Source organism: Sapajus apella, unplaced genomic scaffold (assembly GCF_009761245.1).
Source record: "Sapajus apella isolate SASKATOON/1434 unplaced genomic scaffold, GSC_monkey_1.0 scaffold19, whole genome shotgun sequence".
NCBI classification, from domain to species: domain Eukaryota; kingdom Metazoa; phylum Chordata; class Mammalia; order Primates; family Cebidae; genus Sapajus; species Sapajus apella.
The window spans coordinates 14,128,416-14,151,183 of NW_022436959.1; the positions used below are offsets into that span (position 1 = coordinate 14,128,416).

A 22,768-nucleotide genomic window follows, 5' to 3' on the forward strand; every position below is an offset into this window, starting at 1 on the left:
AGCAGCAAAAATGAGTTTAGTTTTAGTAGAGATTTAATTTAAGTGCTAGTAATTTGAGGTTGAATTATTTTGGGCTATGTGATCAGATTCCAAATCCAATGGAGAAACAATCATTTAACCACCCAAATCATGCAGTGCTGATAATCAGTATAGTGTTGCATGTGTGCTTTGCCTCTAGTATAAATTGTTTAAAACATTTACAAAAGACTGATATATTAAAGGTGTGATTTTTGAAGTCATTATTTAGTGTATAATTAAAGAAGTTTATAATCAATGTTTGAATTTAAGTTGTTAGATCTGTGATTTCGTTTATCAGTGGTATGAATAGTATATGAATATTTACAATAACTTTAATATTAATTGATCAATGTATCAGTCAGGTTTTTGCTGCAATATTGACATATGAAAAATTCCAAGATTACTTATTTTATATTCCTGACCTGCAGTTGGACTGGGGAGGTTCTCCGTCACTCTGTGAGTTGAGTTTAGTATGTTTTACGTGTTTCTATTCTGGGACCAGTGGTTACCTAGGGTTATTCTCATGGCCGATGGCAGAAGTGTAAGGGAGGAGAATGGAAACATGATGGCTAAAAACTGACATGTTCTCTTTTCCGCCCACATTCCATCGTCTAAAGCAGGAGATGTCGCCAAGCTCAACATCAGAGAAGTAGAATGACTGGGCATGGTGGCTCCTGCCTGTTATCCCAGCACTTTGAAAGGCGAAGGTGGGAGGATTGCTTGTGCCCAGGAGTTCTAGATCAGCTTGGGCAACACATGAAGACCCCATAACTAAAATAAATAAAAAATTGCCAGGTACAATGGCACATGTGTGTAGTCCCACCTACTTGGGAGGCTGAGGTGGGAGGATCACTTAGCCTGGGAGGCTGAGGCTGCAGTGAGTATGATTGAGCCACGTACTCCAGCTTAGGTGACAGAACAAGACCTTGTCTTGAAAACAAAACCAAGAACAAAACCAAAAACAAAATAATCCAAAGAGTTAGAATGGTCTACCTACAGTGAACCATGCAAAGGTCGGGAGAGAAAGAATTGTGAGTAAATAATGTAATCTCCGACTCTTAATAAATCTGCAAGATTAAAATATTGGATATATAAGTACAAATAGTGATCATCCTTCATGTACAAAAGCCTCTCATAAATGACTTTATAGCAAAGTTCTGAGTCATGAAAGAATCTCTTTTTTGTGTGTGTGGTCAAATGTAATATAATGTAAAGTTATTATTTATTTGAATGTTTTTGTAGCAGGGTTGCAAAATTACTCATGACACAGAATTTTGGAAGAGACTTAATTTATTTATGTTGTTTATAGTTTATCTGGTCTTGTGACGTGGTAGGTGGTGGGAAAGAAAAACAAAACCAAAAAAACACAAATTAATCTGGTTTAAAATGTATTGTGATCCAGTCATTTAAACCACCTCTTAGGTAATTCGCAGGTTCTCAGACTTCTCACATTTTCACTCCTTCATCACCTTCTTACCTGGAAGTACATGGCGGGGCGGGGGTGGGTATAGTTTATTGTATTCTTTTGATATAGTGTGGGAAGAGGAGTCTCTATGGCCTTAATCTTGGTTCTTGAGTGTGCACTGATTAGTGCTTATTGAAGTTCACCCAAGTTTTGGCATTAGACTGCAATGGCTCCTAAAGTTGTCTATTTTTTCCTGGTTTAGTCAAGACGTAGTCACCCCCTTCCTTGTTGGCTTGGCCTACCTTCAGCTGTCTCTGGCTATAGACCTTTCTGAATCTCTTCCTTATCCAGCTCCCAGTCAGGCTGTTCATCCTGAAGACTTTTGCTGTGGAATCATTTATCCCAGTGCCTCAGGAGGTCCCATGGCAAGCTTGTGGCTCTCCACTCTGTGTCCATTTTACATAGGCACTAATGTAGGCTTTGGAGTACACTTTCGGATCTCTCTCTCTTTTTCTCTCTCTCAAGGACCTTAGCACTGTGGTCTCCTAATCATGCCAGGAAATCTCATGTTGAGGTGAAGACACTTGGCAGAGCTGACCTGGAATCTCAAACAGACAAAATGATCACCTGGGAGCACAAGTTTCTCACTGTCCACCTTTCCCTTCCTGTTTCCTCTTTTCCTGCTTGCCATCCCCTGGACAACAAGAGGAAGGTTTTCTTTTGCTTTTCTTTTATCACATTCCTGTTTCAACCACAGAGTGGGAAGCTTCTTGGCAAATGTCATAGGCAAAAGAGGAAATCTCTGTGACTTGGATTGCCAAGTCTGGCTCCTAACATTTTAAGTAGGAGTCAAAGAGATGTGGAAAATCTCTTTCACCATAACAGTTGTCTCATTACAAAATCCTACTTTACATGCCAGAAGCTGACTGTTGCCTCTTTTATTCCTAATTACTACCCTCCCACAGAAACACACAGACAGATGCTTTGAACTCTTTAAAGAGAAGATCGTGACTAGGAAAAACAAAAGAGAAAGGCCTGTGAATTTTTTAAAACACTGCTGCTGACACTTTACATTTGTCAGGGTGCAAGTTGAATAGCATTTCAGAAAATCAGATTTGTTTCCATCTTTAGATCAATAATCTTTTTTTTTTTTTTTTTTTAAGACAGGGTTTTACCATGTTGGTCAGTCTGGTCTTGAACTCCCAACCTCAGGTGATCTGCCCACCTTGGCCTCCAAAGTGCTTGGATTACAGGTGTGAGCCATCACGCCCGGCCCCATCAATAACCTTCTTAAGGCAACATGGTGGAGAGCAATTGAGACATACCTAGCAGACATGGAGTTTATGTTTTTATGTATTTGTGGGGGTTGTTGGGCAGCCAGGGGTGATGAGAATTATTCAAGGATAGGAAAGAGAAAAAAATTTGTTATCATCACATTACCTATCATTATGGACCTAGGCAATAGGAATCCTTGTCCTGTTTATCATCTACCCTTCATTGCTGATCAAAAGATTTGCATTGCCATGATTCCTGTGCCCTCTCTCTGTGGCGAGACCATAGGATATACAGCTTTAGGAAAATAAGGTGCCACTCTGGCATTCAGCCTCTCAGAAGGAAATACATCTGTTCTACCAGTCCTCTGGGAAAATTAGGATCTTGATTAAGAATACTCTTCTAATCAGAGCCCTAATTCACAATGTTAATGCTACTTTTGATTTTCAGGGCTTTCCTGAAATGGAAACCATGTCATACACATCATTCAGCTTATAAAATCCTACCAAGAATAGAGTTTTGTAGAATTTTTGGTGGGAGATTTCAAACCAATCTCTACCTCCATCAGGATTTGCTAAAATCTGGAAGATCAGCTGATTTGTCCAATGAGAGAGAAAGGTCATATCTACTGCTTCTATTCTCTTATTGTCCTGGCACCTGGGGTTGGCAGATATACCTTGATAACAAAACACTCTGATAGCATCATGCCTTGTGGAGTGATAGGTTGAGAGTTACAGCCTTTTTGGTAGAAGACATTATTTCTTTTATCTCTCTCCCTGGACCTTTAAAGTCTTTTTAAAACTCAGAATCATATTGATATAAACTTTATGGAACAATCTAGACTCTTAGATTGATTATCCAGTCAAGAGGAGAGCTGCAGATATTTTAGAACCATTATAGGCAGAGACAGAATCAGCATTCTAGAGACTGCTTCTGTATTACTCACTGCTGTCAGAAATATTAGCTTACTTGGCATGAGCATGAGGCTAGTGAGACTAAGGTTGTATGTTCGCACCTCCAGACTGCAGTCATCTTGATGCTGTTTTGTGAACTTATATGAGTATCTCAACCCTAACAAGCTGCTTTTGGTCACAAGGAAAGCAAACAAGTGACTGAAATGATGTCTCATGTTCATGTCTTACTGATCTCCTAGATCCTCACTCAACCTATGAACCTGGGAGACCCTAATTGTATCATGGCTTCAGGGTCTCAAGATTTTCAATTTTTGTTGCAAAACTTGTCAAATTCAGTCACTGCTTACAGGTCTCCAAGGTTGAATATTCTGATATATCTGAACAGAGATCCTTACTGGATCTTGATTCCAGGCACCAAATTTAGATGGATTCAGAGATTCCTCAGACCCCAGGAAGAGCCTCAAGAAAATTTAATATTTTTAATATATAAAAGAGTGATCTTCCTCAATTGGATGGGGGAGTGGGCACTGTTCTTGAAAGAGCCATTTAAGAATCTGTGAGAGAAAGCCAAGCACAGTGACTCACGCCTGTAATCCCAGCACTTTGGGAAGCTGAGGCAGGAGGATTGCATGGGCCCAGGAGTTGGAGGTTGCAGTTAGCTATAACTGTGCCATTCCAACAGGAGGTATTAATTTTACAACATTGCCTAATACTATAATGTACTTTGGGAACAGGATATTAAATCAACTTTTCCCTGTTGTCTCAGAGTTTGGGCAGAGGTTTCAAAGGGCAAAAATAATACAACAGGTATTAGCTATTCTCACCTCCTAAAGAAAAGATTGGCCACCTTGGACTGGCCACATTTATTCTGCTGTCATCTGCCCATGACCCACTCCCAGGTTATCTCAGAGGATGGAAAACACTCACATTTCAAGAGATTTAGAAAGAGGGGCAGTGTATTAGTCCATTCTTGCATTGTTATAAAGAACTACCTTAGACTGGGTAATTTATAAAAATAAAAGAGGTTTAATGGACTCAAAGTTCCACAGACTGTACAGGAAGCATAGCTGGAGAGGCCTCAGGAAACTTATAATCGTTGCAGAAGGCAAAGGGGAAGCAGGCATGTCTTACATGATCAGAAAAGGAAAAAGAAGCCAAGCAGGAAGGTGCCACACACTTTTAAACAAACAGGTCTCGCGAGAACTCACTCAGTATCATGAGAACAGCAAGGGGGAAAGTCTGCCCCCATGATCCAATTGCCTCTCACCAGGCCCCTCCTCCAACACTGGAAATTACAAATGGATGTGAGATTTGGCAGAGGACACAAACCCAAACCATATTAGGCAGGTTGCTGTGTATTTCTTCTTCCCTCCAAGGAAGTGGAATTCAAAGGGGAGAGACTTCACTTACTTAAAATTTATCTAAAGCCCGTGAAATAGGCTGCAATGGAGCCATTTGGAGAACTTGTGTTGGAGGGACACAAAGACTGATTAACACACACCCAGGAAGTCTGAAGTTCAGAGGCTGTATCCAAGTCTGACAGAGTAGAAAGTACTTCAGCAGGTCAAGAACACAGGCATACTTTCCCTAGGCCAGGGTAAATCTGATTAAACGTGGGTGTGGGCTGTATCATTGTCTTGAAATGGACCATGGTCAAGTGGGCCTCCTGATAAAGATGAGGCAAACACAACAGGTAGAAGTTGTAGGTGCACTTTCAGACGCAGAGTGGAGGCAGCGCAGTCTGAGGGGGCAGAGGCAGAAAGACGGACATGCAAGGGGTAGGGCTTCACCCAAGATCCCAAAAGCGGTGTCCCAGAGAGAAGGAATACATATTTGGAAACTAGCACACCCAGGCCACAACTGTAGTGGTCAAGTGGGATTGCTTTGTCCTTATGCTTCTTCTCTCTTGTCCCAAACCTGTAAGGGGTTCTGACTGCAGCCAGCAGGTGTGGGAAGGGATTGCTGGAGACAGAGAGAAGAAACTGATGCAGTACCCCTGCTACATCCACCTAAGCAGAAAGGAAGGGAGATGTTTTCAGTTGGATCAGAGTTTAGAATTTTGATATTTTACTGAATTAAATTATTTGAGAAGTGACCAAAGAAAACATTCCCTTATTTCCAGAGACTGGCATCTCCTTTTCCTTTTTTTCATATGCATGAGTAAGTTTTGGATATATGACAATATAATGTTAATATGAGCCCAGTTAAATTATGTATTTTTCATTTCTTCATAAATACCATTTTTATAGAGAGCCTTAAAAACTCTCCTAACTCCAATAATCAATGATTTTTATTATAAAACCTAATGGATGGTGCTGTGAATTAATTAGAAAGATTTTGATTGCAAATAACAGAATACCGAAATATGACTTAAATAGTAGGGGTCTATTGTCTTACATTGAAAAGAACTATAGATGTGGGAGGTTCCAGAAGGGTTAATGATGCTTGAGCTGCCAGCCAATTATGCTGAAATTCTCTTGGCTTCTTCCATGTCAACAAGATAGCTGCCACCATTCTAAACATTACACCTTCAATCTGATAACACCAGCAAAAGGAAAAGATTTTCTTCTCATGTGACTCTCCATTTCATCAGGGGGAAAAAAAAATCTGGCTGGGCATGATGGCTCATGCCTGTAATCCTAGCATTTTGGGAGGCCAATGCAGGCAGATCACTTGAGGTCAGGAGTTCAAGACCAGACTGGCCAACGTAGTGAAACCCCATCTCTATTAAAAATATAAAAAATTAGCCAGGTGTGGTGGTGTACACCTGTAATCCCAGCTACTCAGGAGGCTGAGGCAGGAGAATTGCTTGAACCCAGGAGTCAGAGGTTGCAGTGAGCCAAGATTATACCATTTCACTCCAGCCCAGGTGACAGTGCGACACTCCATCTCAAAAACAAATAAACAAACAAACAACAACAAAAAACTATTTTGCAGTCTTCAGCAGATTTTGCCTTGTAGTTAATTCACCTTCATTGAGTCACATTCTCATCCTTAAATCAATGACTAAAAGTAAAAGGAAAAGAGAATACTGTGATTGGCTTAGACCAATTATGATTCATTCCCAGAGGCAGAATCTACCTTTCTCAGCATATCAGTGCCTGGTACTTGAACAAATTTGACAGTCTAATAGCAATGGAAAAGGGAGGAATGGCAGTTGCACTCCCAATGTCAGCTACAGAAGTCTATGCCAAAGGCTTCTAACAGTGGAACTGTGTGGACTGAGTCACAGTGCTGACTCACTGCGCTTATGTTTTGAAGATCCTCCTTAATAACAAATGCCTCTGTCATCTCTGCCCCCAAGGCCTAATGTGAAAAGTTGGATTAGAGTTTTCAATTGAGAGAAATGACTTTTCAATTGAGAGAAATAACTAACATTCTTTGGTACATGGTGTTTTAATATAAAGCATATCATTGTTCCATATTATTTCTACTTTGCTTCAAGTATTTTTGAAGAAAGAATAATGTATTATTTTTCATAGGAATAGAAATGTGATTAACTCCCTTTGAATATAGCACACAATTATATAACACAAAATGGTAAGCACTCTTATCATTGTGTTTTCTGCTTTTTGGTGTAACAGTAATACAGTTATATATAATGATGATGATGATGATGATGATGATGATGTTTACCACGTGATGAATGGTGCCAGCCACTGGGCTGAGAATATTTATACACACACACACACACACACACACACACACACACACACACACATTTTTTTTTTCCAGTTCTCATAAGGCGTTTTATTTATTTAACCTTTATTTTAGGTTTGTGGGAACATGTGAAAGTTTGTTACATAGATAAATAAATAATATTATGTCTGCAACAATGTCCCTTCCCCCTGTTATCATTTCCTCCTATTTTGGTAGATGTCACTTTGGTACCAAGTGACTTATTAAAATCAAGTTGATGCTGCGTTGAGTATAGCAACTCAGACTCCCCTTCTTCCAAGACAACTAGACCTCAGGTTAGGCTCAAATAATGTGTGGTCAAAGAATTGTCAAAAGTAAAACATTTAGTACTAAAAAGAAGTGGGAAACATTGGAAAGGGTGATGGCAATTATTTACTAGGTATTTTATCTTTTGAATTTCTCAGCAAAGGAATCTAGCTATCTGAATAGGAGGCAAAGATGTGTGACTATTTCCTGTTTCTACTGGTGCTTATGATAACTTGAAGCAAAGGCGCTGTTGCTGTAATGAATTCAGGCAGTCTCCTGAGTGTCCTGCTTTTTCTTTTTCCAAAATTACTTCTCCTCCCTATCCTCAATAGGTATATCAGATTATATTTAATTTCTTTAGGGTCTTGTTCTTAGCCAAATGCCATAAAAGAGAGAAATCTGACAAATGAACTCGCCCAAAGGTGTTAGTATCCTCCTTAACTGCAATTTATAGTGACTGACTGAAAAAAACTACAATATATCAAATAAGATTAAAAAATGAATTTGTTTCTTTTTTCTTTTTTTTTTGAGACAGAGTCTCACTCTGTTACCCAGGCTGGAGTGCAATGGTGCAATCTCAGCTCACTGCAACCTCCACCTGTTGGGGGTAAAGCGATTCTCCTGCCTCAGCCTCCCAAGTAGCTGGGGTTACAGGCTCCCACCACCACACCTGGCTAATTTTTCTATTTTTAGTAGAGATGGGGTTTCACCACATTTGCCAGGCTGGTCTTGAACTCCTGACCTCAGGTGATCCACTTTCCGTGACCTCCCAAAGTACTAGGATTACAGGCCTAAGCCACCGCGCTCAGCCAAGAAATGCATTTCTAATAAGAGTTTAGGCTGGTAGAGATTTTAGGGTTAGGAGACACAAGGCCCCTTATAGCTCACATTGTCTGCTGTCTTGGTCAGAAAGGTCCTGGAAGCCCTGGTGGATTAGGTTTTAGTATATGCACCAAGTTACAACCTGAGCAAGGCAAGTGCAATGTAGGTCTCCAATGGTGGGGGGACAAAGATTCACTTCCTTTATTTTTTCTTTTTTTCTTCACTTGGGGCAGAGTCTTTTCCTTAGACACAAACCAAGCACATTGAATTGCATCAGACAAAAACAATATATTTTAACCTGAATAATAGGGACAGTTATGGCTATAATCTTGTCCTACAATTATTATTATTTTTTCTTCTGATGGCTAATGTTAAGCCTACTCAGTGCTCAGTAGTGAAAACAGGAAGTTGTTTTGTGAAATTTTTATTATCGCAGACTTAAACTCCAAACACCTCAGATCAAAAGATAAACTGCTCTCCTGAAATCACTCAAGCGATTGTCCAAATGTCCACTTCCCTTTGAGCTTTATAGAGATGGCCTAAAAATACTTTAGCATTGGTAGGAATCAGGAGTTCAGATGAGTACTTTTAGGGATGATGATTTGCCAGGCTGCCATTCTGTTCTGGGATAAAATGGTATTCAATTTTAGAGGCTAAGACTTTTTACAACTTAACTGACAAACCAAAAGCAATTTTCAGTTTTTTACCAGGATCTGGGGACTAGAATTCCCTACCACACTATTAAACATTTCTTGGCAGCAGCTCATGGGATGTGGCTGACAGCTCTTGGCAGAAGCTATAATAGAATCGTCCTTCTTCCTTCTATCACTCTAGCAATTCACAGTCGATTTATAGTACTTTCTGGGAAAGGCAATTCTCAGTCCTAAGGGATATCAAAATGAAAAGCACATCAAATGAAGTATTTAATTTCATCAACCCGAGGATTAAGTAAAAAGTCTTTTTCTCCTTTTGGGCTCATAATAGAAAAATAGCCTTTGGTTAGAGAGACTTCATTATGTGAGCACTTATAAAATAAATTCCTGTCATAGATTACATGTCATTTAAAATTGTAACAGAGAAAAGCATTTAAATGTAAACATGGTTATTGATGAAAAGAGTCAAACTATAAAATATTTTAAAAGATTTATTCTGAGCCAATGTGAGGGACCATGGGCCGTGACACAGCCCTAAGGAGGTCATGAGTACATGTGTCCAAGGTGGTCGGGGTACATCTTGGTTTTATATATTTTATGGAGGCATGAGATAGCAATCAAATACATTTAAGAAATACATTTGTTCCATTCAGAAAGGTGGGACAACTCAAAGAGGGAGCTTCCAGCCTATCAGGAAATTTAAATATTTTCTAGTTGATAATTGGTTGAGTTTATCTGAAGACTTGGGATCAATAGAAAGAAAATGTTCAGGGTAAAGGATTGTGGAGACCAAGTTTTATTGTGCAGAGGAAGCCCTCAGATAGCAGACTTCAGAGAGAGCAGGTTGTAAAATCTTTCTTATTGAACTTAAGAGACTGCCTGGCTCTTAGTCGATTACTCCTGGATCTGGGAAGAGAAGAAGGAAAATAAAGGGGAAAGGGGCTTCTCTATAGAATGTGGATTTTTCCCACAAGAGGCTTTGCAGAGCAATTTCAAGATATAGCAAGGAAATATATTTTGGGGTTAAATATTTTGATCTTCTTCCTTGTCTCAGTGTTATGCCAGAGTTAGATTGCAAAGTAACCCACGATATGTAGGGTTAAATAACACCCATCTGATAAGAATTTATGGTTTGTAGGGCATGGCTCACCTGAACCCTTAGGTAGGAATTTGGGCAAGATAAAAAATTGGAGATTAGTTTTCATGGTCAATTCATTCTTTATGGGCTGACATGTATTTTTTAAAAAAGTAACAAATAGAGAGATACGTTCGTCAGTTTGCTCCTTTCTGCCCGTGGACGCCGCCGAAGAAACATCATTAAAGTCTCTCTTCTCCCTGCTATCATGTCTAAGTCTGAGTCTCCTAAAGAGCCGGAACAGCTGAGGAAGCTCCTCATTGGAGGGCTGAGCTTTGAAACAACCAATGAGCGCCTGAGGAGCCATTTTGAGCAATGGGGAATGCCCACAGACTCCGTGGTAATGAGAGATCCAAACACCAAGCCCTCCAGGGGATTTGGGTTCGTCACATAGGCAACTGTGGAGGAGGTGGATGCAGCCATGAATGCAAGGCCACACAAAGTGGATGGAAGAGTTGTGGAACCAAAGAGAGCTGTCTCAAGAGAAGATTCTCAAAGACCAGGTGCTCACTTAACTGTGAAAAAAATATTCGTTGGTGGCATTAAAGAAGACACTGAAGAACATCACCTAAGAGATTATTTTGAACAGTATGGAAAAATTGAAGTGATTGAAATCATGACTGACCGAGTCAATGGCAAGGAAAGGGGCTTTGCCTTTGTAACCTTTGACGACCATGAGTCTGTGGATAAGATTGTCATTCAGAAATACCATACTGTGAATGGCCACAACTGTGAAGTTAGGAAAGCCCTGTCAAAGCCAGAGATGGCTAGTGCTTCATCCAGCCAGAGGTCGAAGTGGTTCTGGAAACTTTGGTGGTGGTTGTGGAGGTGGTTTCGGTGGGAATGACAACTTTGGTCGTGGAGGAAACTTCAGTGGTCGTGGTGGCTTTGGTGGCAGCCGTGGTAGTGGTGGATATGCTGGCAGTGGGGATGGCTATAATGGATTTGGTAATGATGGAGGCAATTTTGGAGGTTGTGGAAGCCACAATGATTTTGGCAGTTACAACAATCAGTCTTCAAATTTTGGACCCATGAAGGGAGAAAACTTTGGAGACAGAAGCTCTGGCCCCTGTGGTGGTGGCGGACAATATTTTGCCAAACCACGAAACCAAGGTGGCTATGACGGTTCCAGTAGCAGCAGTAGCCATGGCAGTGGCAGAAGATTTTAATTAGGAAACAAAGCTTAGCAGGAGAGGAGAGCCAGAGAAGTGACAGGGAAGCTACAGGTTACAACAGATTTGTGAACTGAGCCAAGCACAGTGGTGGTGTGATATGGCTGACTTAGAGTTAGAACTTGAGCAATGCCATTTTGTACAAGACAAAGCTATTTTCCAAAAATAAGTTGTAACGACTGCCCCATTCTCCTCGCAATAACCGCTGACCTTGGATTCTGTAAAGTTGCTTGCCTTTACTTATCAGTAACTGCCAGAAGTGCTTGCCTTTGCTTATCAGAAAGTGCTGAAAAGTTGCTTGCCCTGCATCCCCTCACCCTCTTGGTCCTAAATCCAGGATGTGGTTTTTCAGCTTAAAACCCCCTGGTCCCCCTGAGCCCAGGGCCACATGTTGGAGAGACGTGAGTCCTCTGTGGTCGCCGGCATAATAAATGGCCCTGCAATTTGGCATACTTTTGTCTTGGTGTAAATATTTTAATCTTGAATTTCAGTACCTCAGTGTCAGGGCCTAGCTGCTACAAAGAAGACATGATTTAGACAAATACTCATGTATATGGGCAAAAAACTTGAGGACTGTATTTGTGACTAATTGTATAACAGGTTATTTTAGTTTCTGTTCTGTGGAAAGTGTAAAACATTCCAACAAAGGGTTTTAATGTAGATTTTTTTTCTTTTTTCTTTTTTTTTTTGCACCCATGCTGTTGATTGCTCAATGTAATAGCCTGATCGTGACACTGAATAAATGTCTTAAAAAAAAAGTAACAAGTAGATCCTAAAATATATCTCAAAACAATGGAAGCTTATTTCTCTATTTCTTTTTTAAATGAATGGACTATGGTTTTTTTTTTTTTTTTTTGAGACGGAGTTTCACTCATGTTACCCAGGCTGGAGTGCAATGGCTCGATCTCGGCTCACTGCAACCTCCGCCTCCTGGGTTCAGGCAATTCTCCTGCCTCAGCCTCCTGAGTACCTGGGACTACAGGCACGCGCCACCATGCCCAGCTAATTTTTTTGTAGTTTTAGTAGAGAGGGTTTCACCTTGTTGACCAGGATGGTCTCGATCTCTTGACCTCGTGATCCACCCGCCTCGGCCTCCCAAAGTGCTGGGATTACAGGCTTGAGCCACCGCGCCCGGCCTGGACTATGTTTTAAAGCAGTTTTAGATTTGTAGAAAATTGAATGGAAGGTACGGAGAGTTCTTGTATATCCCACTTTGCAGCTTCCTAGGCCCACTCCCCACCTTCCCATTGCTTATGATTTCCCCTGCTATTCACATCTTTCATTTGTTACACATTTGTTACAATTGATGAGCTGATGTGAACACATTATTATTAACCAAAGTCCATAGTTTACATTAGGATTCACTCTTTGTGTTATACATCTACCAGCAAATGTATGACATGCCTCCACCATTACTATCATACAGAATAGTTTTACTGCCCTAATCATCTCTTATGCTCCCTGTCGTCGTCTGTTACTCTCCTCAAATCCCTGGCAGCTACTGACCTTTTTCTGTCTTCACTGTTTTACCTTTTCCAGAATGTCATATCCAGAATCATAGAGTATATAGTCTTTTCAGACTGGCTTCTTTCACTTAGCAATATGCATGTAAGTTTCTTTCATATCTTTTCATGACTTGATGGCTTACTTTTCATTTTATTGCTGAATAATGTTTCATCATATGGATGTACCACAGTTTGTGTATTCATTCAGTTATTGAAGGACATCTTGGTTTCTTCTGAGGATTGGCAATTATGAATAAACCCGATGTAAACATTTGTCTGCAGATTTTTGTATGGATGTTTTCAACTCATTTGAATAAATACCAAAGAGCATGTGACTCCATCAGATAGTAAGATGGGTAAAATTTTATAAGAATTGCCAAAGTGTCTTCCAAAGTATCTGGACCATTTTGTATTCCTACCAGCAGTGAATCAAAGTTCCTTTGGCTCCACGAAATCCTCACAAGCATTTGGTAGTGTTAACGTTTTGAATTCTAGCCATTCTAATAGGTATGTAGTAGTTTCTTACTGTTGTTTTGTTGATTTTATGCACTTCAAAATGTATTAAAACATATTTCTACCTCCTGTATCCAAGTTTCTTAACCTTGAGTTGAGAGATGGAATTCATTCAGGACCTTTATGAAGTTGTGTTTAAAATTGTGTATGACTTTCTAGATAATGAGCAGAGCTTATTTTTCTCATTAGAATTTAAAAGAGATTTATCACTCACAAAGACAAAGTACCTTAGTTTTAGGCAGTTTTATTATTATTATTTTAATATAAATCGCTTTTAACAGTATTGTTCCAATTTAGATTCCATGCTGTTTGAGAAGTTAGACCATAGGCAATTACACGTATAATTCAACAGATTATTGGGGAATCTTTAATGTAACAATCACAATATTAGACATTGGAGATACAGAGTTCAAGAAAATATGGCATCTGTTCTTGGGAAATTCACACTCCTGTGATTTCTATTAACAGCCAATAATCAAAGAGGAAGACCAAAGGCTGACCTGTCACTTTGAAGATTACTTCTGGGTGCTCAGTCCTGGTTGTGCCAGTAGATGTCATTGTAGTGTAGGACAGCTAACCTGATCAGTTAACATGAAGACATGGAAGTCAGAAATCGCTCTCTTTTTGATGAATGATGTACATTTTAAAAAAATCATGTAGATTTTTTCTTACTGACACAGACACAGAGCTGCCATGAGTATAAAATTATAGTTGTTTAAAAATTAGAGGATATTTTGAAGCATAACTAAAAATATTTCTGCAAAAGAATATGCATAGCCAACAATATTATAATTTAACATACAATGTTTTAAGCTGGCAATTTGAAACTTCTAAGCTTTCAGCATGATTTTAAAGGTAATTGAAGCATTCACATTAAATGAAAAGCCCAACAATCATTACTTATATTTGTTAGCACCTGGCATTTCTCTTATAAAATCCAAAGACAAACTGAATACTTCTAGTAAGAGTGAAAGATTTAAATTTTAGCCTCTATGACATATATGTCGTTTCAAAGAGTTTTCTGTTCTGAAACAAGAAGAATTCTGTATAAGAAAAAGCTGAACTAAAAATCAAAGGTCTTGGTTTAATTTTTAAAGTGCTTATTAACTAATTAAATAGTGCTCATACCTGATATTTTTTATGCCTTGTATTAATATTGGGAATACAAAGATGAATATGTCATGTGTTCTATCCACAAAGAGATTATATTCTAGTGTGAGAGACTTTTTTTTTTTTTTTAAACAAGACAGGGCCTTGCTCTGTCGCTGAGGCTGGAGTACAGTAGTGCATAGTGTTGCAGCCTCAATCTCCTGGGTTCATGCAATCCTCCTACCTCAGCCTCCTGAGTCGCTGGGACTGTTGGCACATGCCACCATATCCAACTAGTTTTTTAAATTTCTGTAGATAAGAAGTTTCACTATGTTGCCAAGCCTAGTCTCAAACTCTTGAGCTCAGGCAATTCTCCCGATTTGGCCTCCCAAAATGCTGCGATAACAGGTGTCAACCACCATGCCCTGTTGAATTTTCTTTTGAAACGAAAATTTGAGTAGCAATTGGATAGACTCAAACTCAATTACATTTAATGTGGGTTTTTTTGACTAGTCCCAAACCATTAAACACCAATGAGATAAACTAATATACATTATGCTGAGGCATAGAAATTTTTCTTTATGCTGAAGAGCGAATGTCCTGGATCCAATCACTCAATGAGAATGTGTAGCTTACTTTTTGGCATCTATATCCGAAAGGGAGTTTGTCAATGCAAATTCCTTTTCATATAGAAAGTCACTGTGAAGATGTCTTTTGTATTTAAATGTTCACACCAATTAAGTGGGTGGAAATTGAAAAGCTGACTAATTTGTACTGGGAAGGTTGGCATGGGAAACTCATTTTATGAGGCCAGCATTACCTTAAGATTGAAATCAGGCAAAATAAATTACAGGAAAAAAAATGCCGACTAATATCGTACTTAAACATAGATCCCAAAATTCTCAAGAAAATATTAGCAAATTAGATGCAGCAATGTATAAAAAGGATAATGCATCATGACTAAGTGGAATTAATTGTAGGAAGGCAAGGTGGCTCAATGTTTAAATCTAAATCAATGTAATTCATCATATCAATAGATGAAAGAAGCAAAATTATAGGATCATCATCAATAGATGCAGGAAAAAGCACTTAATAAAATTCAATATTCATTCATGATAAAAACTGTAAGCAAATATCCTCAACTTCACAAAGGACATTTATGAAAATCCTATGGCTGACATCATTCTTAAGGGTTGTCTCAGTCTGGTTTGTGATATGGTTTGGCTGTGTTCCCACCCAAATCTCATCTTCAATTCCCATGTGTTGTGGGAGGGACCCAGTGGGAGGTCATTGAATCATGGGAGCAGCTCTTTCTCCTGTTGTTCTCATCATAGCAAATAAGTCTCATGACCTCCCATAGTATTATAAGGGGGAGATTTTCTGCACAAGCTCTCTTTGTGCCTGCTACCATCCATGTAAGACATGACTTGCTTCTCCTTGCCTTCCACAGTGATTGTGAGGTCTCCCCAGCTATGTGGAACTGTAAGTCCATTAAGCCTCTTTTTCTTCCCAGTCTTGGGTATGTCTTTATCAGCAGTGTGAAAACAGACTAATACAGTAAATTAGTACCAGAAATGGGGTGCTGCTGAAAAGATACTAAAAAATGTGGAAGCAACTTTGGAACTGGGTAACAGGCAGAGGTTGGAACAGTTTGGAATTCTGAGAAGAAGACAGGAAAATGTGGGAAAGTTGGGAACTTCCTAAAGACTTGTTGAATGGCTTTGACAAAAATGCTGATAGTGATATGAACAATAAGGTCCAAGCTGAGGTGGCCTCATATGGAGATTAGGAACTTGTTAGGGACTGAAGCAAAGGTGATTCTTGTTATGTTTTAGCAAAGAAACTGATGGCATTTTGCTCCTGTTCTAGAGATTGGTGGAACTTTGAACTTGAGACAGATGATTTAGGGTATCTGGCAGAAGAAATTTCTATGCTGCATTCAAGAGGTGACTTGGGTGCTATTAAAGGCATTCAGTTTTATAAGAGAAGGGGGCATAGAAGTTTGAAAATTTGCAGCCTGATAATGCAATAGAAAAGAAAATATCTTTTCTATCTGCTTTTCTTTCCCTGTTCTATTTGCCAGATCTGATATCTGGCAAAGGCACTCTTTCTTGTTTGCAGATTTTCTGAGGAGAAAGTCAAGCTGGCTACAGAAATCTGCATAAGTAACAAGGAGCCAAATGCTAATCCTGAAGACCATGGGAAAAATATCTCCGGAGCATGTGAGAGGTCTTCATGGCAGCCCCTCCTATTACAGGCCTGGAAATCTAGGAGGAAAAAGTGGTTTTGTGGGCCAGGCCCAGGGTCTCTGTGCTGTATGTAGCCTAGGGACTTGTTGCCTTGCATCCCAGCTTCTCCAGGCATGAGTAAAAGGGGCAAAAGTACAGCTTGGGCCATGGCTTCAGAGAGTGCAGGCTTTGGCAGCTTCCACATGGTAGCAATTGAGTAGCAGATGGATAGACTCAGACTCAACTACATTTAATGTGTGTGTGTTTTTTTGACTAGTCCCAAACCATTAAAGACCAATGAGATAAACTAAATACGTTATGCTGAGACATAGAGGGTACACAAAAGTAAAGAACTGAGGTTTGGGAACCTCTGCCTAGATTTCAGAGGATGTATGGAAATGTCTGCATGTCCAGGCAGAAGTTTGCTGGAAGGGTAGGGTGTTCAGAGAACACCTGCTACCATCCATGACCTCCAAAGGGTAGAGGTCACAGAGAACCTCTGCTAGAGCAGTGCAGAAGGGAAATGTGAGGTTGGAGCTTCCACACAGAGTTCCTACTGGGACACTGCATAGTGGAGCTACAAGAAGAGGGCCACCATCTTTCAGACCCCAGAATGGTAGATCCGCCACCAGCTTGCAGTGTGTGCTTGGAAAAACCACAGATACTGAACACCAACTTGTGAAAGCAGCCAGGAAGGAGGCTGTACCCTGCAAAGCCACAGAGGCAGAGCTGACCAAGACCATGGGAACCCACCTTTGGTATCAGCATGATCTGGATGTGAGACATAGAGTCAAAGGAGATCATTTTGGAGTTTTAAGATTTGACTGCCCGGCTAGATTTTATACTTTCATGGGGCCTGTAGCCCTTTTGTTTTGGCCAATTTTTCCCATTTGGAACAGGCTGTATTTACCCAATGCCTGTACCTCCATTGTATCAAGGAAGTAACTAACTTGTTTTTTATTTTACTGGCTCATAGGCAGAAGGGACTTTCCTTGTCTCAGATGAGACATTGGACTACGAACTTCTGAGTTAATGCTGAAGTGAGCTAAGACTTTGGGGGAACAGTTGGGAAGGCATGATTGGTTTTGAAATGTGAGGACATGAGACGTGGGAGGGGCCAGGGACAGAATGATATGGTTTGGCTTTGTTCCCACCCAAATCTCATCCTGAATTCCCACATGTTGTGGGAGGGACACAGAGGGAGGTAATTGAATCATGGGGCAGGTCTTTCTTGTGCTGTTTGCATGATAGCAAATAAGTCTTATGAGATCTGATGGTATCATAAAAGGTAATTTTTTTGCACAAGCTCTCTTTTTGCCTGCTGCCATCTATGTAAGACATGACTTGCTCCTTCTTGCCATTCACCATGACTGTGAGGCCTCCCCAGCCACATGGAACTGTAAGTCCATTAAACCTTTTTCTTTCCAGTCTTGGGTATGTCTTTATTAGCAGCATGAAAATGGACTAATACAGTCTGCCATAATAGAATACCATAGATTGAGTAGCTTAAACAATAGACATTTATTTCTTACAGTTCTGGAGTCCTGGAAGTCCAAGATCAAGGACCCAGAAGAGCTGGTGTCTGGCAAAGGCATTCTTTCTTGCTTGCAGATGGGTGCCTTCTCATTGAATTTTCACATGGCCAAGAGAATGGTGAAAGACTAAGCACTCTCCCCTAAGTTCAGGAATAAGTAAAAATTATCTACTCTCACCACTGCTATCACCTTATCAGAGGTCACAGACTGTGAAGTAAGGAAAGAAAAAGAAAAGAAAAGAGAAAGAGATTTAAAAGGAAGAAATAAAACTGTCTCTATTTATAGATGAGATAATTTGTAACATAGAAAATCCCAAAAGAATATGCAAAATGGCTACTGCAAGTTATAAGGAAGTTTAGCCAGGTTGTGAGATACAAGCTCAATATTCATAAATCAATTGTATTTATATAGATTCATAGTTAAAAATTAGAAATTGAAATGTAAAAATCACTTTGCAATAGAACTCAAATTATTAAATACTTAGGCATAAGCGTAACAAAATATGTGCAAATGTGCAAATTTTAGGTGCTGAAAACTAAAATAGTGATGATAGCATCCCAAACTTTAAAGAAAGAAGTATCTGTGTTCATGGATTGGAAGACTCAAGATTTTTATGGTGCCAGTTATTCCCAAATTGATTATAGATTCAGTGCAATCCTATTGAAAATTTTAGCAGCCTTTTCTTTTATAGACACCAGCAAACATACCCTACATTTATATGGGAAAGCAAAAGATAGTCAAAACAATTCTGCAAAAGAAAAAAGTTGGAAGACTCACACTGCTAACTAATTTCAAATCTTAAAAAGCCACAATAATCAAGCCAGTATGGTATTGGTGAAAGGATAGACACAGATTAATGGAGCAGATAAGAGCAGGAGCTGTCAAACTGTGGCCTCTAGGATTAATCTCACTTGCTGTCTGTTTCTGTAAAAAATACTTTATTGAAATAAAATAATACTTTGTTAAAATGCAGCCATGCTCACTTATTTCCATGTTGTCTATGTCTGCTGTTGTACTATAATGGTAGAATTAAGTAATAGTGACAGAGACTATATGGTCTGCAAAGCCTAAAATCTTTCTTATTTTTCCCTTTACAGGAAAAGTTGGTGAACACTTCAAATAGAATCCAGACATAGAACAACACATACATGTTTAATTGACTTTTTTTTTTCTCTTGAGACAGAGTTTCACTCTGGTTGTCTAGGCTAGAGGCCAGTGGCACAATCTTGGCTCACTGCAGCCTCTGACTTCCAGGTTCAAGCGGTTCTCTTGCCTCAGCCTTCTGAGTAGCTGAGATTAGAGGCACACACCACCATGCCTGGCTAAGTTTTGTATTTTTAGTAGAGATGGGGTTTCACCATGTTGGTCAGGCTGGTCTAAATCTCCTGACCTCAGGTGATCCACCCAACTTGGCCTCCCAAAGTGCTGGGATTACAGGCTTGAGCCACTGTGCCCTGCCTGTTAATTGACTTTTGACAAACATGCAGACATAATTCAATGTAGAAAGGATAGGCTTTTAAAAAATGTGTGGGAACAATTAAACACATGTGTGCAAAAATATGAACCTCAATGCATACTTCACACTATTCAAAACTTAAGTCAAAATGGATCTGAGCCCTAAGTGTAAAACCTAAAACTACAAAACTTCTAGAAGAAAACACCCATGAAAATCTTTGTGAGTGGCCGGGCACTGGCGGTGGCTCACGCCTGTAATCCCAGCACTTTGGGAGGCCAAGGCGGGTTGATCATGAGGTCAAGGGATTGAGACCATCCTGGCCAACATGGTGAAACCCCGTCTCTACTAAAAATACAAAAATTAGCCGGGCGTGGTGGCATGCGCCTGTAGTCCCAGCTACTTGGGAGGCTGAGGCAGAAGGATCACTTGAACCCAGGAGGCGGAGGTTGCAATGAGCTGAAACTGCACCACTGCTCCAGCCTGGAGATGTCTCAGAAGAAAAAAAAATATCTTTTTGAGCTTGGGTTAGGCAGAAATTTCTTAGCATCCCAAAAGCACAAACTAGAAAGAAAAAGTAGACAAATTGAAGTGAATCAAAATCAAAAACATCTACTCTTCCAAGGACACGGTTAAGAAAATGAAAGAGAAGTCACAGTCTGAAAGAAATATTTGAAAAACACTGTATAATAAAAGACTGATATCCTTAATATATAAATAACTCAATAATAAGAAAACAGGTAGGGCACAGTGGCTCACACCTGTAATCCCAGCACTTTGGGAAGCCAAGGTGAGCAGATCACTTAAGCTCAGGAGTTCCAGACCAGCTCGGGCAGCATGGCAAAACCCTGTGCCTACCAAAAAAATACAACAATTAGCTGGGTGTGGTGGCAGGCACATGCCTGTGGTTGGGAGGTTGAGGCAGGAGGATCACTTGAGACTGAAAGGTGGAGGTTGTAGTGAGCTGAGATGGCACCACTGGACTCCAGCCTGGGTGACAAAGTGAGACCTTGTCAAGAAAGAGAAAGAGAGAGAGAGGAAGAAAGAAAGAAAGAGAGGGAGGAAGGGAGGGAGGGAGGAAAGAGAAGGGGGGGGGAAGAAAAAGAGAGAAAAAGAAAGAAAGGCAGAAACTAAGGAAGGAAGGAAGGAAGGAGGGAGAGAGGGAGAGAGAGAAGGAGGGAAGGAAAGCGGGAAGGAAGAAAGAAAAGAAAAGAAAGCCGCCTGAGTGACAGACTGAGATGAATGAAAAAGGAAGAAAAAGCAAGAAAGCAAGGAAGAAAGAGAAAAGGAAGGAAAGAAAGAAAAAGAAAGAAGGCAGCCAAGCCCATTGAAAAAAATGGACAACATACTTGAACATTTTATGAAACACAAATGCCACATAAACAATGAAAAGATTAATTAGTCATCAGAGAAATGACAATCAAACCACAAAGAGATATCACTACACATCCTTTAGTGCTGATGAGTATGCTGTGCTAATGGAACTCTCATACATTTTGGAGTGGGATGTAACAATGGAGCAACTTTGAAAAACAGTGTGACTATTTCTTATAAGGCTAAACATATTATATAACCCAAATCATCTTTTAGATTTTTACCCAAAAGAAATAAAAACATATTCAAAGAGCTATACACAAGTATTTAAAACAGTTTTCACCAAAAAAAACTGCAAATAACCTAAATACTCATTAGCTTGTGATGGGATAAACCAACTGTGGTACATCCATACTGTGTACAGGTAGATTCCACATGATAGAGTTTCATACAGTGCAGTACTACTAAGTGATAAAATTAGCCAGAAGTGGTGGTGTGCACCTGTATCCCAGCTACTTGGGAGGCTGAGGCACAAGAATCGCTTGAACCTGAGAGGTGGAGGTTGCAGTGAGCATGAGCTGAGATGGCACCACTGCACTTCAGCCTGGGTGACAGAGCAAGACTGTGTCAGCATATGTGTGTGCGCGCGCGCGCGCGCACACACACACACACACACACACAAAATCTAGATTCCATTCTCTTTCCCAGCCAGGGACCTGTCGTCCAGGCTGGAGTGCATATATATATTTGCTACTTCTCATTCAAGTACAAAACAAAATGGAAGTAGAGACCTCTTAGACAGTGTCCAATTTATGCCTGAACTGTTTCACTGGTGAGACAATGGTTACCTTAGAAATGAGCTAAATAGAAAGTTGTTTCCTTTTGTGTTTGGAAAAATTGTCTTGTTGCCTAGGAAGATACATTCTAACCTCAGGCTCTCAGTGAAAGGTTACCACCTCTTCCTCTTTGTTAGTTTATTTCAATTCTGCTTTGAGCTTTCCATTGAAATCTGGACATGTTGTTCCAAGTTTGTTTGAAATGCCTCTGTCTTTAATAGCTTTTACAATTATAACAATAGTTACTAAGTGTCTACTATGCACCAGACACTGTGCTATGTGATTTAGTGATGTGATTTCTTTTCTTTTAATTCCCCAAATCCATATGAGATACAAGTTACCCTGGTCATTTTGAAGATAAGAATTAGAAGTTTGGTTAGCTTAAGAAACTTGCTCCAGGTCTCCTAACCATTTAGCAGAAAAACCAGTATTTTTATGTTAGGTCTTCCTGACTCCAAAGACCTTGAAATGTCCATAGTCACATTGTCACAGAGTCACACATAAAAAAATAAAATTTTTAATGAAAAAATTTAAATATAAACCAAAGGGAAGGGAATAGTATAATAAATCCCCACATATGCTCACTCAGCTTCTGCAATTATTTAATTCATAGCCAGTCTTGTTTCAGCTTTGCATTCTACTATTTCCTCCCTCCTTCCCCTGCTATTAAATTATTTTGTAGCAAATCCTAGACATTGTATCATTTTATTTGTAAATATTTCTGTATGTAGCTTTAAAAGATAAATATTCTTTTTAAAATTCCACTAACCTTAATGCTATTATTGCACCAAAAGAAGTTGGCAATAAATTCCTTAATATCATCAAATATGCAGTGTTTGTATTTTCCTGGTTGTCTTATACATTCTTTTTTTTTTTTTTTTTTTTTTTTTTTTTATCTTTCACATTTTTTTTTTTTTAAAAAATAAAAATAAAAAATATCCCAGGGAGAATTTTACACA

At 39.5% G+C, this 22,768-nt stretch overlaps 1 protein-coding gene and 1 pseudogene across 3 annotated transcripts in view; both read left to right on the plus strand.

Moving 5' to 3' along the window:
• The window catches only part of FAM126A (family with sequence similarity 126 member A), a 134,446-nt gene that overhangs the window by 18,507 nt on the left and 93,171 nt on the right, over nt 1–22,768 (plus strand). The window lies entirely within an intron of this gene.
• LOC116557498 lies at nt 9,834–11,361 on the plus strand (annotated as a pseudogene). The gene has a single exon (XR_004271539.1). The product of XR_004271539.1 is annotated as a heterogeneous nuclear ribonucleoprotein A1-like (transcript).